The 17,164-nt window shown below is 34.1% G+C and overlaps 1 long non-coding RNA gene across 1 annotated transcript; it reads right to left on the reverse strand.

Moving 5' to 3' along the window:
- Positions 1-693: 693 nt before the first annotated feature.
- Positions 694-15,303, reverse strand: LOC134844549 (uncharacterized). The gene is made up of 3 exons (XR_010162690.1): positions 15,006-15,303; positions 13,787-13,948; positions 694-1,161 (listed from the first exon to the last, which is right to left on the reverse strand). It is a non-coding gene; the product is annotated as an uncharacterized LOC134844549 (long non-coding RNA).
- Between the last annotated feature and the right edge of the window lie 1,861 nt (positions 15,304-17,164).

A 17,164-nucleotide genomic window follows, 5' to 3' on the forward strand; every position in this document is an offset into this window, starting at 1 on the left:
GTGGTATTACTGGACAAAAAAAAACAAATGCTTTTTTTACAAATAGGTGATATTTTGTGAGTGTCTGCAGCATTAGTAATTCAACCAAAAAAATTTTTTAAAACTTTTTTTGTTTAGCGACTGAGCAATCTTTTTATATCAGGCATTGTTGATAAATTTTCGGCCTCTATATGCAAAATAATAGTCTAGAACACTTGTCTGGTTTTGTCATTACAGCATTAGTTGTCTGATTGACACCTGTCTGCACCTGTCAAAAACGTTGTACCCCAAGCGACTCATTACCGCAAAGACTGTGGTACAAGTGCGATAAGGGGTCCCATCAAAACATCAGGGTCTCTAGCGTAAATACAGCACCTCAAGGTTTTCTATATATTGCTTCAGTGATTTCCATCAAAGTATCAGATAAGTTAGCGAAAAAGAGGCAGAGGTAAGTTACTTTTGACAAAAAACCTTGAAAACGACCCGTCGAGTTATCGATTTACTTAATTGCAGATTTTATTGCTGAGTTAGTTACTTAATTTGATTTGGGACCCTCTGTCACACCTGGTTTTTACACTGATCCCTCTGTCTGTCAATCTTGTGCCAAGACTGTGAATTCTTTAGCGCGGTTTTGAATGAAGAGGGTATAAAGACGACTGTCTAAACCCAGGCAGCAGTGAACATTTTCTGATAACATAAAAGTTTTTGATAAGCAAATTTTATTTACAGCGATAACTAAAAACTCCAGACAGTTTTCAAAGATCAACAGTGCAGAAAGTTCTTTCAAAATAGCCTTTGGGGTGTTTTAAAAGAGCTTGATAAAATCAATTTACAGCAATTATTCACATTTCGAGTTTATGCCAGTTTATCGATTGAGAATGGTTAGTCAAAAAAATAGATTATCCGGAGGGTGAGACTTCTGACTGTTCTGGGCGTGGTGAGCATTTTGAGGCTTTTCATCAATCATGTGCTCATTATTAACCAATTGCGCTACGTCAGTCATTTGTGGAGACGAGGTCGCTTGCGGCTGCTGAGTCTTGGGAACTCTGAGGAGACACAGAGTCAATTGGAGATCAACCGCGAGAGAGACTGACAGAACAAAGGATCCCCACATCAGTCCGGCGACCCAACCAACCTCGATTTCGGTCATCAGGCAATAGATCAGAAAACCGAGTTTGATGCCTGAAATGGCAGCAAAATTTATCATCCAAACTGTTCAACAATTTGTAGACCACTTTCAACATTTGTTTTCAAAATTTGACTTTTTCATTATTCCCATATCCAAAGATAAAATAAAATTTCACAGAATCAATTAGAAATCGGAGTCCAAAAACCTAACGCAGCCTAAATACCCTGTTCTTAAGTCTTCGCTCATTGTTTTTTTAGATCAGCTTCATTCTCTCTCAGGTTTCGAAACAGTACAGTCTAAAACTGCTAAAACTGTATTTCAAAATTACAAAAGAAAACAGAAAATGTAATACAGAAAATCTAAATTGGCCCGCAGTGAATATTTATAGAAAAAAGTTTCAGACCTGTTGTAATTTGATATACTAACAATTCGATTATTTAGTTTAAACAAGACTGCTCGTATCAGGGCGAATCCCTGAATGTTCCGCCTGCCTTTTGAGGTCTATGGAGCAGACTTCAGTTTTCTTGTGAAAACTTCAGATTTTTGTGAAAATCATCCCCCACACGCCATATAAAGTACAAAGTGATAAGTATCGCTCCTATTAACAAATCAATTATGGCATATAAGCTTCCATGAACCAATTTGGAACTATTTTCTAAATGTGCAAAATTATAATATCGCGCGTTAATTTTCCCAAATTGGCCAGAATGATAATCTTTAAACCCACATAACTTTACAAAAAATGATCACAGGTGAAATATATTTTTTTCAGTTTTAAGCTCAGGACAACAATACCTTATGAATCATAAGATAAATCCGTCAAAAATGGCTACTTACAAAGTCGAAATTTGTCTGAATAAAAAAAACCCACCCCGAGCACTAACAGTACCAAAGTCGAAACAATAAGCGATTATAATGCATTTTGTTTTGTAAAAGTTTTATCTGCATTATTATATCATCCTTACGAAACAATTCAAAACTGTTTGATCTATATCAAACTTCATGCATACTAAATACAAACCGTGTACAGATTACATACAAAATAAAAACAAATTATCTGGTTACGTAGCAGTATTCAGACAACCGCGAATTCATACTCTTCAGTAAGCAGACAAACACTTAATTAACCAATCAGAATTGAGACGAAGAAAAAATTAATGAATTTTAATTACTTAATTCGTACATTTGCTTTCTCTTCTCAATTCTGATTGGTTAATATAGTACTTATTTGCTTGCTGATGAGTATGAATACGCGGTTCTCTAAAAACTTAAATCACTCAAGATTATCTACAAATTATCTACAATTTAAAAAATGATCATTTTAAACTTGTATACAGATTATATACAGATTAAATATAGATTACAAACAGATTTTCTTATACTCGCCAATCAGATCATATGAGCATATTGAACAAAATATATAAGGTACTTTTTTCATTGAATTTTATGAACTGATATTTGATCTGTTAAAAAAATAATTCAGTATTGTAGAAACAATTTGCAGAAAAACTAATTGCTCGTTATTAATTTTTCTAAATTTTTGTTGATTTTTTTTCTACAAAATTGTGCTGAAAAATTTGATCTTTTAAATGACATTTCAAAAAATTTTGCACTAATTTTTTTTTTACCGCGGGAACCATTAGGTTACAAAATCTTAGAGTAAACTCATAAAAATTGTGGTTTGGGTTTGCGGTAAATAGTTTTCTCAAGTGAGTTCATCTCTCTATAACACTGAGGAAAGTTTTTCCTGATTACAATTTTTTGTTAAACTTGTGAAAAGAAATCATGAATTAAAGCTCTGATGGGTCAAAATTGAAACTGTTACAACCCCTATAAATTTTGGGCAATATTAACAATTTTATACAAGTGTTAAACAGATTATCTACTGACTATATACAGGTTTTATTAAAGAGAATTTAATACTGACTATCAGCTGATTATCTACAGATTTTATACAGGTTTTATGGAGTGGAAAGCAAGGAGTTTAAACGATGACGCAAGCAGACTGAAGGGAGTTTAAAGTCTTCAGTAAGCAGACAAACACTTAATTAACCAATCAGAATTGAGACGAAGAAAAAATTAATGAATTTTAATTACTTAATTCGTACATTTGCTTTCTCTTCTCAATTCTGATTGGTTAATATAGTGCTTATTTGCTTGCTGATGAGTATGAATACGCGGTTCTCTAAAAACTTAAATCACTCAAGATTATCTACAAATTATCTACAATTTAAAAAATGATCATTTTAAACTTGTATACAGATTATATACAGATTAAATACAGATTACAAACAGATTTTCTCATACTCGCCAATCAGATCATATGAGCATATTGAAAAAAATTTATAAGGTACTTTTTTCATTGAATTTTATGAACTGATATTTGATCTGTTAAAAAAATTTCAGTATTGTAGAAACAATTTGCAGAAAAACTAATTGCTCGTTATTAATTTTTCTAAATTTTTGTTGATTTTTTTTTCTACAAAATTGTGCTGAAAAATTTGATCTTTTAAATGACATTTCAAAAAATTTTGCACTAAATTTTTTTTACCGCGGGAACCATTAGGTTACAAAATCTTAGAGTAAACTCATAAAAATTGTGGTTTGCGGTAAATAGTTTTCTCAAGTGAGTTCATCTCTCTATAACACTGAGGAAAGTTTTTCCTGATTACAATTTTTTGTTAAACTTGTGAAAAGAAATCATGAATTAAAGCTCTGATGGGTCAAAATTGAAACTGTTACAACCCCTATAAATTTTGGGCAATATTAACAATTTTATACAAGTGTTATACAGATTATCTACTGACTATATACAGGTTTTATTAAAGAGAATTTAATACTGACTATCAGCTGATTATCTACAGATTTTATACAGGTTTTATGGAGTGGAAAGCAAGGAGTTTAAACGATGACGCAGAAGAAAAGCAAGCGTGGCTGAAAATCCCGTCATCGTAAGATCTCAGGTAACTTTAAATTTCCGACAGTCTTCAAAAGTCAAAAGTGCAGAAAACCTTCTCAAAATAGTCTGTGGGGTGTTTTAAGAGAGCTCAATAAAATCTAATTGGCTTAGCTATTATTCACTAAAACTGAGTTTGTCTTGAAAATTTCGCCCTCGAGAAAATCCTAGATCCACCCATGGTAGACGAAGAAGCAGATTTTTTTTTGTAAAAATTGTCTGCTCACAATGACCAGTTTTATAGCACAAAATCCACAAAAAACAACGGAAGTTTTTTTGCAAACGAATGAACGACCAACTTTTCGAGAAAAGGAACGAGAAAAAAATATTTTTCTTCATTTTCAATCCAATATTATTGCTAACGACTATCGTAAGGAGGGAGAGTACATCAGAAAGAGCCCGACTGTCTTTTCCCGAAGAGCCCAAAATAAAAAACATTAGTTTAAAAAACTAGTTCTTTTAAATAGAAGCGTTTCATTACAAGGTATCTTATTTTTTTTTCAAAGTAAATTTTTGAGCTTATAAGGCGCACAAGCTTTATTACATGGAATCTCAAGAATATGTTGCGCAATCCGTGAGCAAATGTCTGAATCCGTATCTTCGTTTGGTTTGTGATCTGTTTTGTATCTAATCTTGTTAAACCACGGATTCGGTGAATTTGCTTGTGCAATGTTTGGTCACCAAATCCTCAAAAACTGGCAAAATTTGGTCATGGTTTCCGTTGTGGCTTTGGTTTTGTTCAATATTTTAGTGGTTTCTATGTTTTCTAAGTTTGATTATTAAATCCGCAGTCAACATTAACTTCAAACAGTTCAGCTGCTGTTACGGATTCCGTGACAGCAAATTCGAGATCTAAAACTAGCAAATCTGCAAATTCTCAAATGACACAACTAGATCTCGTAACATTCCATTTGTGCAAGTGTTTCCTGCAAATAAAAGAATTGTAATATATATGCAAAGTACGAAAATTTTTGAAATTTTATTGACCACGCGCAAAAATGTTTATACCAAATCGGTTTTTGGTCACAAGTTTAATCAGAAAATGAAAGCTGTTGTGGAACAGCAAATTTTGTTGCGAAGAAACTATTTTGAAAATCGATTTGTTCAATCCTGGAGTTGATAGTTTAGCTGTGGTCAGGGGCGGATCTAGGATTTTCTCGAGGAGGGGGAAAGGGGTATGGATTTTCAAAAAATTTCGAAAATTTTGTCGAAATTTTTTAGCTCCCCTAAATCACTATATAGACCCTATTTTGACCAAATTCTCTGGGCCGCAGGCAAATTTTTGAAAAAACAGACCAAAAAACGCGTTTTTAGACACTTTTTGAAAAATTTTGACCAAAAAATTTGCGTTTTTTCGGCGCGCGCTCGCTCCTCAAAATTAGTATGAGTTTGGCGCCAAAGGCGCTTTCAGAAAAAGTTTAGGGTTTTAGAGTCAGTCAAAATTGGATATCTCAAAATAGCACAAAGGGGGTCGGCAGGGGGTCCGCCCCATCCCCATAAACCCACTGGTGGCTGTAGTCATCAAACTTCATGTAACCTTCAACTTTTTAACTAGCCAGTTTTGACGGATTTTTATCTCATCCAAAAGTTTTTGTTGTCTTTAGCTCAAATTTGTAAAAATATATATTTCACCTGTGATAATTTTTGTTCAGTTATGGGAATTTTAAGACTACCATTTTAGCCTATTTGGGACAATTAACGCACGATATATTTTGCGCTATTAGCGAGTAAGCGGAGATTCAATTGGTTGAAGGAAGCTTACTTGCTATTGATTTGTTACTAGGAGCGAAATCTATCACTTTGTATTGTTAATGATGTGTAGGGGAATGGTTTTTTTTTTTCAAAAAACCTGAATTTTTAATATACATTTTTATCAATTTTTAAAAAATTTTCTAATGTTATTACTGATCCATAGACCATAAAAGGCAGTCGAAACATTCAGGGTTTCGTCCTGATGCAAAAAGTCTTGTTGTTCTGACTTCCGTAACGAAAGAAACGGAATGTTTGTGCTCGGTTGACTTTTCAACTAGCCATTTTTGCCGGATTTTGATCTCATTCAAATGTTCTTGTTGTCTTGAGCTAAAATTTTAAAAATAAACATTTCACCTGTGATCACTTTTTGTTAAATTATGTGAATTTGAAGATTGCCATATTCTCTGGGCCGCAGGCAAATTTTTGAAAAAACAGACCAAAAAACGCGTTTTTAGACACTTTTTGAAAAATTTTGACCAAAAAATTTGCGTTTTTTCGGCGCGCGCTCGCTCCTCAAAATTAGTATGAGTTTGGCGCCAAAGGCGCTTTCAGAAAAAGTTTAGGGTTTTAGAGTCAGTCAAAATTGGATATCTCAAAATAGCACAAAGGGGGTCGGCAGGGGGTCGGCAGTTTTTGTTGTCTTTAGCTCAAATTTGTAAAAATATATATTTCACCTGTGATAATTTTTGTTCAGTTATGGGAATTTTAAGACTACCATTTTAGCCTATTTGGGACAATTAACGCACGATATATTTTGCGCTATTAGCGAGTAAGCGGAGATTCAATTGGTTGAAGGAAGCTTACTTGCTATTGATTTGTTACTAGGAGCGAAATCTATCACTTTGTATTGTTAATGATGTGTAGGGGAATGGTTTTTTTTTCAAAAAACCCGAATTTTTAATATACATTTTTATCAATTTTTAAAAAATTTTCTAATGTTATTACTGATCCATAGACCATAAAAGGCAGTCGAAACATTCAGGGTTTCGTCCTGATGCAAAAAGTCTTGTTTTTCTGACTTCCGTAACGAAAGAAACGGAATGTTTGTGCTCGGTTGACTTTTCAACTAGCCATTTTTGCCGGATTTTGATCTCATTCAAATGTTCTTGTTGTCTTGAGCTAAAATTTTAAAAATAAACATTTCACCTGTGATCACTTTTTGTTAAATTATGTGAATTTGAAGATTGCCATTTTTGCCAATTTGGGACAATTAACGCGCGATTTTGTCGCCCTATCAACGCGTAAGCGGAGATTTAATCGGTCTTTGAAATCGATCCAAATTGGTTGAAGGAAGCTTATTTGCCATATTTGATATGTTACTAGGAGTGACATTTATCACTTTGTGTTTTTCATGACGTGTTGGGTCAATTTTCATGTTATTTTTGCTCCATAGTTTTTAAAATCTTCACCTTGATATGAGCAGTCTTAGCTTTTTGCTGCCACTGAAAAAAACTAGACAAAAGGGCTCATCATGAGATGCTAGAATTCACAAAACGTTCTAATTGTTTTGGCTGCCACATTTCCTGAAACAACGTTTTTTGGCCAAATGTTAGCGCTGCCCTAAGAATTAAAATAAAAATTGTTTTTGTTTTGAAAAATTTGACAAAATTCAAAAAGCTTTTTCTTTTGTTTTGAAACAATACACAAAAACAGCATAAACAAAAAGTATTGCTTCCAATTATGCCCATTCATTTTTGAAGGTTTTTTGAGCCAGAACAGATAGTAGCATTCTCAGCAATTGCAAACATCTCTGCCTTTAAAATCTCAAAATGGCCAAAAGCTAGCAGTTTTTGACCTCCATAAAGTTAGAACTTTAATTACATCTGAAGAATCTCTTTCATTTAGAGCGCAGCGTATCAATACCTTACTTACGAAAAAATTTATGTACTTTTTTGGACGCTTATAGTCCTAGTACACGGCCATGCTAATAGCCCGACCCTCGCAGAACTTTTCACAAAGCACAACTGAAGCTCATAAAATAGAGTGCAGCGTTTCAGATCTTTCTGGGTCAACCAGATGACTCACCTTCCCAATAAATGTGTTCTTAATTAGTTCTTTCTAGCATTCTGATTTTGGAATGATAGTTTGTTTTTTACCCAAAACTAATTGTTTTCAGTTGACGTCCGCTATTAAATATACCAGAAGAAAGATCCAATATTTTAAGATTTTAGTTTTTTGTATTTTTACCCGCATTCTCGACGAAACAAAAAAAGATATCGAAGGGATCACGCTCTGATACGAGCAAAAACATGTTCTTTGAAAAGCAGAACAAAAGCAAATAACTGTCTCTCTTTTTGCAATGTATGGGACAACATAACTTGAAACTACTAACTCTTTTTAACAATACTGATCACATGAGAGCAAGAAGGCATAATCGCAGCGTATAATGAAAGTTTACAATCTATTCAAAATGGTATTTCTCTTTTTGCAACTATCGGACTATATAACTTGAGACTGCAGTCTTTTTTAAACGATACTGATCGCATGAGAGCAAGAACGCCTAAACGCAGCGCATAATGAAAATCTACAATCTATTCAAAATGGTATTTCTCTTTTTGCAACTATCGGACTATATAACTTGAGACTGCTGTCTTTTTTAAACAATACTGATCGCATGAGAGCAAGAACGCCTAAACGCAGCGCATAATGAAAATCTACAATCTATTCAAAATGGTATTTCTCTTTTTGCAACTTATCGGACTATATAACTTGAGACTGCAGTCTTTTTTAAACAAAACTGATCGCATGGGAGCAAGAATGCGTAAGCGCAGCGCATACTGAAAATTTACAATCTATTCAAAATGTTAGTTCTCTTTTTGCAACTATCGGACTATATAACTTGAGACTGCAGTCTTTTTTAAACAATACTGATCGCATGAGAGCAAGAACGCCTAAACGCAGCGCATAATGAAAATTTACAATCTATTCAAAATGGTATTTCTCTTTTTGCAACTTATCGGACTATATAACTTGAGACTGCAGTCTTTTTTTAACAAAACTGATCGCATGGGAGCAAGAATGCGTAAGCGCAGCGCATACTGAAAATTTACAATCTATTCAGTATGGTATTTCTTTTTTTTGCAATTTATCGGACTATATAACATGAGACTGCAGTCTTTTTTAAACAATTCTGAGCGCATGAGAGCAAGAAAGTCTCAACGCAGCGCATAAAATAATCTACAATCTGTTCGAAATGATACCTAGTTTTGCGATTTGTGGAACACTCTGATAAGACAGCAGTTGTTTCGTAACAATACTGATCGCACGAGAGCAAGAAGGACTCATCATTTATTTGAGGTCAATTAACAAAGCATCAAAGCTTATTCTTATCTTTTTTGTTCCGACTTTCGATACGAAAGTAACGGAATATTTGTGCTGGGGGTGGGTTTTTTTTCTTCAGACAAATTTCGACTTTTTGACTAGCCATTTTTGACGGAATTTTTTTTATATCATTCGAAAGGTATTGTTGTCTTGGTTTTGAATTTGAAAAGATATTTTACCTGTGATTATTTTTCGTAAAGTTATGGGGGTTTAAAGATTGCCATTTTGGCCAATTTGCGACAATTAACGCGCGATAAATTTTGCGCTATTAACGCGTAAGCGAGATTAAATCAGTCTTGGAAATCGTTCCAAATTGGTTTAAGGAAGCTTATATGTCATAATTGATTTGTTAATAGGCGCAAAATTTATCCCTTTGTACTTAATATGACGTGTGGGGGGATGTTTTTACATAAAATCTCAAATTTTTTCATTTTTTTTTAAATTTCTTTGAAATTTTTCATCTTGTTAATGCTCCATAGACCTTAAAAGGCAGTCGGAACTTTCAGGGCTTCGCCCTGATACAAGCAGTCTTGTTTTAATTCAAATTTAGTTCAATCAGGATTTGATGAAAAGCATTTGGATTTAACTGTTTTTGATTTCAAAATTGTATCCACTTAAATTAAAGGGATTTAATAAAAGTTAACCAATATGCTTTTTTCATTTTATTAAACTAATTTATATTTGTTATAATAATTTTGTTTTTTGAAACGTTTTTCCTAAAATACTTTAGTTGTCGATGATAATTGGGAAAGTATTCAAGCTGTTGTGCGTTTTGATTGTTTTAGATTTTTGCTTAACGACGATAACTCGGATTCAAATTTGTACGTAAGCGTATTCAACCATTGAGTACTTGAGCCAAATTTGAAATTTTGAACAAACAATGCCTTTAAAGATGACAGCTCTGCCCTTTCCTTAGCTTCAAGGTGATTAATAATAGCAAAGTAAATTGCCGCAGTGTGGTCGTAAAAATCTTTTATCAGAGTTTTTTGAGTTTTTCAAACTCAAAACTGGTGCTTGATTGAGAAAAAATTTGCACTTCCATTTTAAAATCGTTTTTAAAAAACCAAAATTATATATTTTTTTTGAGTTTATGTAAAAATCTATCATTCAAAATCAATATTTGTTTGCGTACTATCATTTTTTAAAATCTTTTGTGGTTAGAAGCTGTGAAAATATACCAAAAACGCACCTTTTTCCAACATTCATTATTACATTCACAACCATCTCTTGGAACAGTTATTCCAAACTGAGGAATGTTGATTGTTTGAGCGTTGATGCTGTAAACTTGATAAAGTTTGTTATCATGGTAACTTTTTACGGCAATAAAAATCTCAGTTCGATTCCAGTAAGATCAAAATTTTCAGCAAATTTTGAAAAAAAGTGTCATTACGCGGCAATTAATTTTTTTTTGTGTGTGTGTGTGTGTGTACGTTCCTGGATTCCAGAGACAAGTCTTTAATCATGTTAAAATCGTTGTCGGAACGATCAAAGAAATCGAAACAAAAAAAGAAGAACAAAGGGAGCGCCTTTGTCGCGGAATCTGCGTTCGTTTCCCAAAAAAAACAGTTTGGCCTCGTAATGGTAGATTTTTTAGAAAACTATTCTAGATTTTACGATCTCTGCTGAAACTACAGAATTCTTCGTGTTCTACTCTCAAAAAATCAAAAGATATGCTCTTTTAAAATAATTTTGTCAAATATTTCTTCAAATAATCCTGCTTTTTCGAACCTAAAGAACATAAAAATCAACAAAAAGTCATACAATTGATTAATTTAACCTTGTTAACAATAACAAAAATTGGAAAAGCATAATGTTAAAAATAATTGTTTTCTATTTTAAAATTTTTCAAGTCTAGCTCGTTTTTTGTATTATCGTTTTTGAGACTCTTCTGCTAGTCGGTACACAGCCCTTTCAATCTCAAAAAAAAATCGTTTCAGTTGACTTGGAGTAAGCATACAAAATCTGGTCGCCGCTTTGTTGAACATCACAATGAACTTTTTAACCGACAGTGAACATAAAACAAAGAAAAGAGTGTTAATCTGTCTCAAATCAATTCAAGTTATAACTTTTTTTTGGAAAAATGAAAAAAAAAATTATACAAATTTAACGTCTAATAGCGTAATAATAACCACATGGCAGGTCTGAAACCAGTTTTTAATGATTTTGGGTCCGCATAATTTGCCGCTAAGAAGCAATGCGACAAATTATTCGACCTCGTTCGACCTATGGTTTGGCCCTGTTGGACTCTATCGACTCATTATTGACTCGTCCTCGACTTATATTTCTCGGCCGAAATCGGGTATGTTTTGACTGTTCTCAAATTGAGTTTCGACTGTATTCGACTTATGTTTCGGCTGTGCTCGACCTATGTTTTGAGTTTCTCGCCTGAAATCGGGTATGTTTCGGCTGTGCTTGACTTAAGTTTCAAAGATGTTTGACCTGAATTTTGACTGTGCCCGACCTATGTATAGACTTTTTTCTTATTTGTCAAACAACATGAAAAAACTGAAAAAAGATTATCAATGATTTTTCAATAAGATGCTTCTACTGAAAAAAAAAGCTATAAGAATCAGTAACATGCGATGTTTTTTCGTCAAAATTTAAATTTACCAAACTTATTATTTTATTTTGCATTTGTTTTCTTTACAAATCTTGACGCAACCTGTTGGTCTGAAAATTGAACCTCTGAAAATTTTTGGTGGAAGTTTTTCCTTGCCGCAGGAACCCTTAGATCTCAAAAACAAAAAGGTTACCTTTGAAAGGTTTTTTTTCTTTGTAAGCATTTCATCTCAAAGAATTGTTACAAGTTGCAACTTTCGAACTAAAGTTTTTTCTGAGCTGGCTCTTTTTTGTCCAGTTTCCAGTTTCAACATTTTAAATTTTTCAATAAATTGAAAAAAAAATAGGTTGTGCTTGGCCTATGTTTTGACAAATCTTGACCTATGTGCGACTTTCTTAACCAAAATTAGGTATGTTTGGACCGTGCTCGACCTATGTTTCGATACTCTTGATCAAAGCTGGATAATTGCGAGGCCAACTTGTACACTAGACATCAGATAAACAAAAATTTGGTTTCTGTAAGACAGTAAATCCAAAGGCAATTATTCAAACATGTTTCAAAATGCAAGTGGATTCCTTTTATGAAGCTTTCGCGTTTAATTACCTAAACGACAATTTTTTTGGCACATTTGTTTTTTTTGCAGATTGCGCAACAAGCGAAGAAAACTGGAATCCGCAATAATAAGCGAAGACCGCAAAATGAAAGTGATTTCTGAAAACGTAGGTAGAATCCGCAATGAGTTTTGAACGGAGTCTGCGGATGTGAGCTGAAATATGAGCGGATTTCACAAGTTGTGAGCGCATTCCAAATTTTTTTTATTATTCTGAACTAAACCAGTTCTTGCATAAGAACAATTAAAAACTAGAGCTTGGGTTAGTATATTCCAAATCTGAAAACTAAAAGCAGCTACTTAACCATTATCGTGGTATACATCAACAAATTTTATTTCCTTGTTTATTTAAAAGTTTGACTGTAAGCTTCTTAGTATTTAGGATAAATATCCCAGCACGCTGTCTTAGTGAGAGTTTTTCGGGAAATCCATCATAATATTGAATGTGCAAATTGTTATTTGCGAATAGCGAGTTTTTGTTCTGACTTGGCAGTATGTATAAGATTATAGCTCTAAAGTTTGACCTAATTATTCTGTTTTTCTCTAAAGTTCGACATAATAATGTTGCATCATTAGCATATCAAATTATCTTTCCATGTTTTTTCGAACCAATTTTTGATCTGCTATCCACAACTTTGAATTGAGTTTTGGATTAAACTTGGAATAAAATAGGAATCTTGAATAAAATTAGTTTGAAAATATTGCAATCTAGACCGAACAGAAATGAATTTGAAATTGAATTTGCTTATTTCACTCAATTGTTTGTGTATTTGAGATTGGAGATTTATTTTATTTTTGGTAATCATTTTGCTGTTTCACTAATGACCCACAAAAAAAATTAAATTCAAAATGTTTTATGTTTATTTTTAATATTGGAGTCCGCAAGCAAAAGGCGGAGTCGGCTTCCAGTTCGCGGATTCCACTTACAGTTGCGGATTCGGCGACAGCGTATTTCTACAAACCGTTCCACATTCTGCAACTTTGTATTGGATTTCCCAAACTCGTCTATTGTTGGAGCGATCGTGAGCAATACAGTGTTCTGACAATTTGTTCGTGGAATCCAAAATATTTTCCCTCACAAAACTGTCGCCGTAACTTCACACGCAAAATTTCAGTACCCACAGCAACCATATCAACCAAAAAAAGCGCAGCATATAATTAATGGAAAAAATTGATCAAATTGCATTTCAGCAGCCCATACTTTTCAATCAACTTGATTCGAGCATTATCGTTTCTGATCCGTTTAAATTTTTGCAAATTAGGCTGAAACAGTTAAAACACCCCAACGCACCTTCAGAAGGCTATAGTAAAACATTTACGGTCTTTTATACTATTCTCTTTTTAAAGATAGCTAGTTTTGAAGTGTCCTACATAAAAAATTATTCAACGGTTAAGTATATGTGAATTTTAGAGCAAGTGATGAAGAATTTTCCTCTCTGGCAAAAGGGGGGAAAGTTGAAGAAATCCACATTTACTCACAATGGATCTTCGAACAACATCGTGCTCCAAAGGCAACACCTCTTTGTGCGTGATCATCTTGTTCCAAATACAGCATGAAACCCAGAAGTATCCCCAGAGCAAAGCAAAAGAAATGGTCTGCCAATATGGTAAATCTTGCGTACTTGATTAGCCCGGGAGTTTCTGAAAGTTATTTAAACAATTAAATTTCACCAAAAAAGTACAGAAAAAATGACATCAAATCAAAAAATGACTTACAACAGCTACTTTTGGGGGTTCGCAAACAAGGTTGGATTTAGCAATTTCAGGTTAGAATTATATTAATTTCAAGTTTTTGTCAGATTATCCTTCCACTCAAAGTTTTATTTTTTGTCATTTTAGTTTTCACAACAACAAGGATCGTTTAAACCTTTTTTTTGTTGTTGCTTGTAGAAATTTGCATGGCTTAGTCGCGACTGATATGTGCGTAAACAAGTATTGAAAAATTATAAACTGGGTCTACAGGTTTATAAATTATAAATCTGTAGAGCCGGTGGTTTTTTTAGAATCCAGATCGCTTGAGTAAACTCAATTTGTTGATTACTTGAAAACTATTAGTTTTTTATCATAAAATTTTTAAAAAGCGAGTGAATACATTATCAACGGCATAACGCTTAACATTTTTGAGTACGGCTCAAAAAATGAGGGGAACTTGATGATTGCTTTGCAGCTCGAAAAATCAAATCTCTCCGTTCTCTATAAACAAATATCACTCAAAATGTCTCTGGAGAAGCTGAGTAGCCTAGTTTTGAAGCCTAGCTTTTGTATCCTAGCTTTTATAGTCCTCTTCTTCCCTCTCCCACTCTCACCTCCCTTACCAACCCCCCCCCCCCCCCCAACCCCACCCCTTCCCGCCTCTTTAAGCGCGCCTCCTATAAGCTTTTTTATGGCGCGACGAATGGTTTTGCAAGTTGAAAATCAAGTCTTAAAAAAAATTCAAATCGCTTTTTTTATACTGCACGACACCATTTTGTAAAAATAGGAAACCATAAAAAAGTAGAAAAATAGGAAATCATAAGAAAAAAAATTGAAGCATTAGAAAACTATAAGTTATTTCGCTCAATCTGCATTTATCCTGAATATGATACTATCTGGTTTTGTTTATCTTTTCAGATCAATTTCTGGAGGTAGCATAATGAAAGCCATTACAAAACAGCTGATTAACCGCACAAAAATAGCCTACGAATTCTTTTTAACCTACCTGTTTGAGGAGAATAATCTACACCATACTCGCAATCACCGTAGCAGTCTTCCCACAGCTTCAAATGGGCCGAAATTGATAAAGCAAAGCTGCAAGCAAGAAACGCGAGGCCAATTATGGGCACAAGTTTTCTGGTCAGCAACATTTTAGTTTGCTTGGACAACTTTTTTGGATTGAAAAAAAAACGTCTTCTTGTGTATTTGAGCAACGGTACGCAAAAATCTGCTGTAACAAGTAAATCAGTAGTTATTGTTGAATAAATACCATTCAATAAAAGAAAACCATTATAAAATACCATTCAATAAATTAAATCGGAGTTTAAACCAATATACCAAAGACTTGATTCTTCTCTTATGAGTTTTCATGTTGTAACTGTTTAAAGTTTTATTTTAATTCATTAGTTTACGTACTAAAAAGTCAGTAATCGCGGTAACTATGAGTTTTCTCTGTAAGAAATGTATCGGATCTGCATTTTGTTATCTCCCTTTATTTGAAAAAAAAAAGCTGAAATTTGTTACAAGACAAATTCGTATATGCTCAAGAGTTCAACTCTTTCTTAATAGGATGGGGGGGGGGGAGATTGATTTGACAACGTACCATAGGGGAGCGCGGTTTGGTAAAGATCCACTATCTCTAATTTACGTGCTAGAACTCACATGATAATCTATTGCTATTTGTTTTCCATACCAGTTGCGAAGAAGCCAAAATGCAAAATGGATGAAAACTGACTCGTCTACGATTTTTGATATTGACAAAGCTTAAAAAAATTTAAGATCATTTATCCACGAGGAAAGGACCAACATACGAGATGTACAGCTCATTACGGCGAACCGCTGTTGTGCCCCTGTTTAAGCTTTTGTATCCTAGCCGTTTATTTATTTGGACTGCAGTCAAATCGAATACAATTGTAATCCAGTATGGGCTAAATTAGGATGCGAACTAGAATTTCCACTATGGAAGCCAGAATTACCCATTTTAATACCAACTTTTTTTACACTCCGCATCATAATTTTTCGTGCCATCTTAATACGTGGTAAACAATTGTTGAAAGACAAAAGTTGGCCAAATTTTTTCGCACCCCTTAGTTTTGTTGAAAAATGTCACAAGCTGCGCGCAAATGATTCTGTTTACGATTGATATAGCAGGTACCTGTCCTAACTTGATTGACAGTCAGTGTTTAACATTCTTCACTCACGCGGGATTATCGAGTTAGCGAAAGAAAAACATCCAAATGGTTTTTCATATCGCCGAATCAGCCAAGAACTGAAGTTACCAAGATCAACACTGCAGTGTATGGTCTAGAATGACTACTCAAGAGTGAAAGCAAAGAGGGGACCCAAGCATGTGGCCGTTGGCTTCAAAAAACTGTGTATAAAACGATGCATTGCTCTACTGAAAAAACGAAAAGAGAGGGTGACAGCCTCAAGAGTCCTGAGGGAGATAGCCCTCAAAATCAGCAGAAAAACCGCTCATCGGGATTTATCCGCTGAAAGGTTGACTAAACCAAGCACTGAACGCCCCAGCATTGAAAGGTTGACTAATTCAAAAAAACTGGATGAAGTCGTCTTTACGGATGAAAAAAAAGTAACCTAGACGAACCCGATAACTGTTGTTCCTGGATGGAGGCAAATCAGCAAGTTTACCTCAATAACCGTCAATGTTGGGGTGGTTCCTAAATGGTATGGGTTATGAATTTTTCGACCGGTCACATTTTTGTCAAAACGATATCTGGTTGAACAATTTCAGACACCTAAATCAAGCTTATGAAAGACACTGCCATCCTTTTAAGCTTATGAAAGACACTGCCATCCCAACAGACATTCTCCTCGATGGTTTCGTTCTGCAACAAGACAATGGCAGTATTCATCTTTCAAAAAAAAATTTGGACTTTTTGAGGAGACAGGAATTGAGTATCTACCTTGGCCCGGCAGAAGCCCGGACCTCAGCATTATAGAAAACGTTTAGAGCATGTTGAGTTCAAATGTTTATGATAGTCCGCAACCGAAAAACAAACAAGAACTGGAAGAAAGAGTTTTTCAAGCCGTAGACCACATGAAAGCCCATCTTTCTGAATATTTAAAAAGTCAATTCTCATCGTTGCATAGTCATTTCTTTTCATGTGATCAGAAAAATGGAATTAAAGTTTCTCACTGACTTTT

This window comes from Symsagittifera roscoffensis, chromosome 4, assembly GCF_963678635.1.
Source record: "Symsagittifera roscoffensis chromosome 4, txSymRosc1.1, whole genome shotgun sequence".
NCBI classification, from domain to species: domain Eukaryota; kingdom Metazoa; phylum Xenacoelomorpha; order Acoela; family Convolutidae; genus Symsagittifera; species Symsagittifera roscoffensis.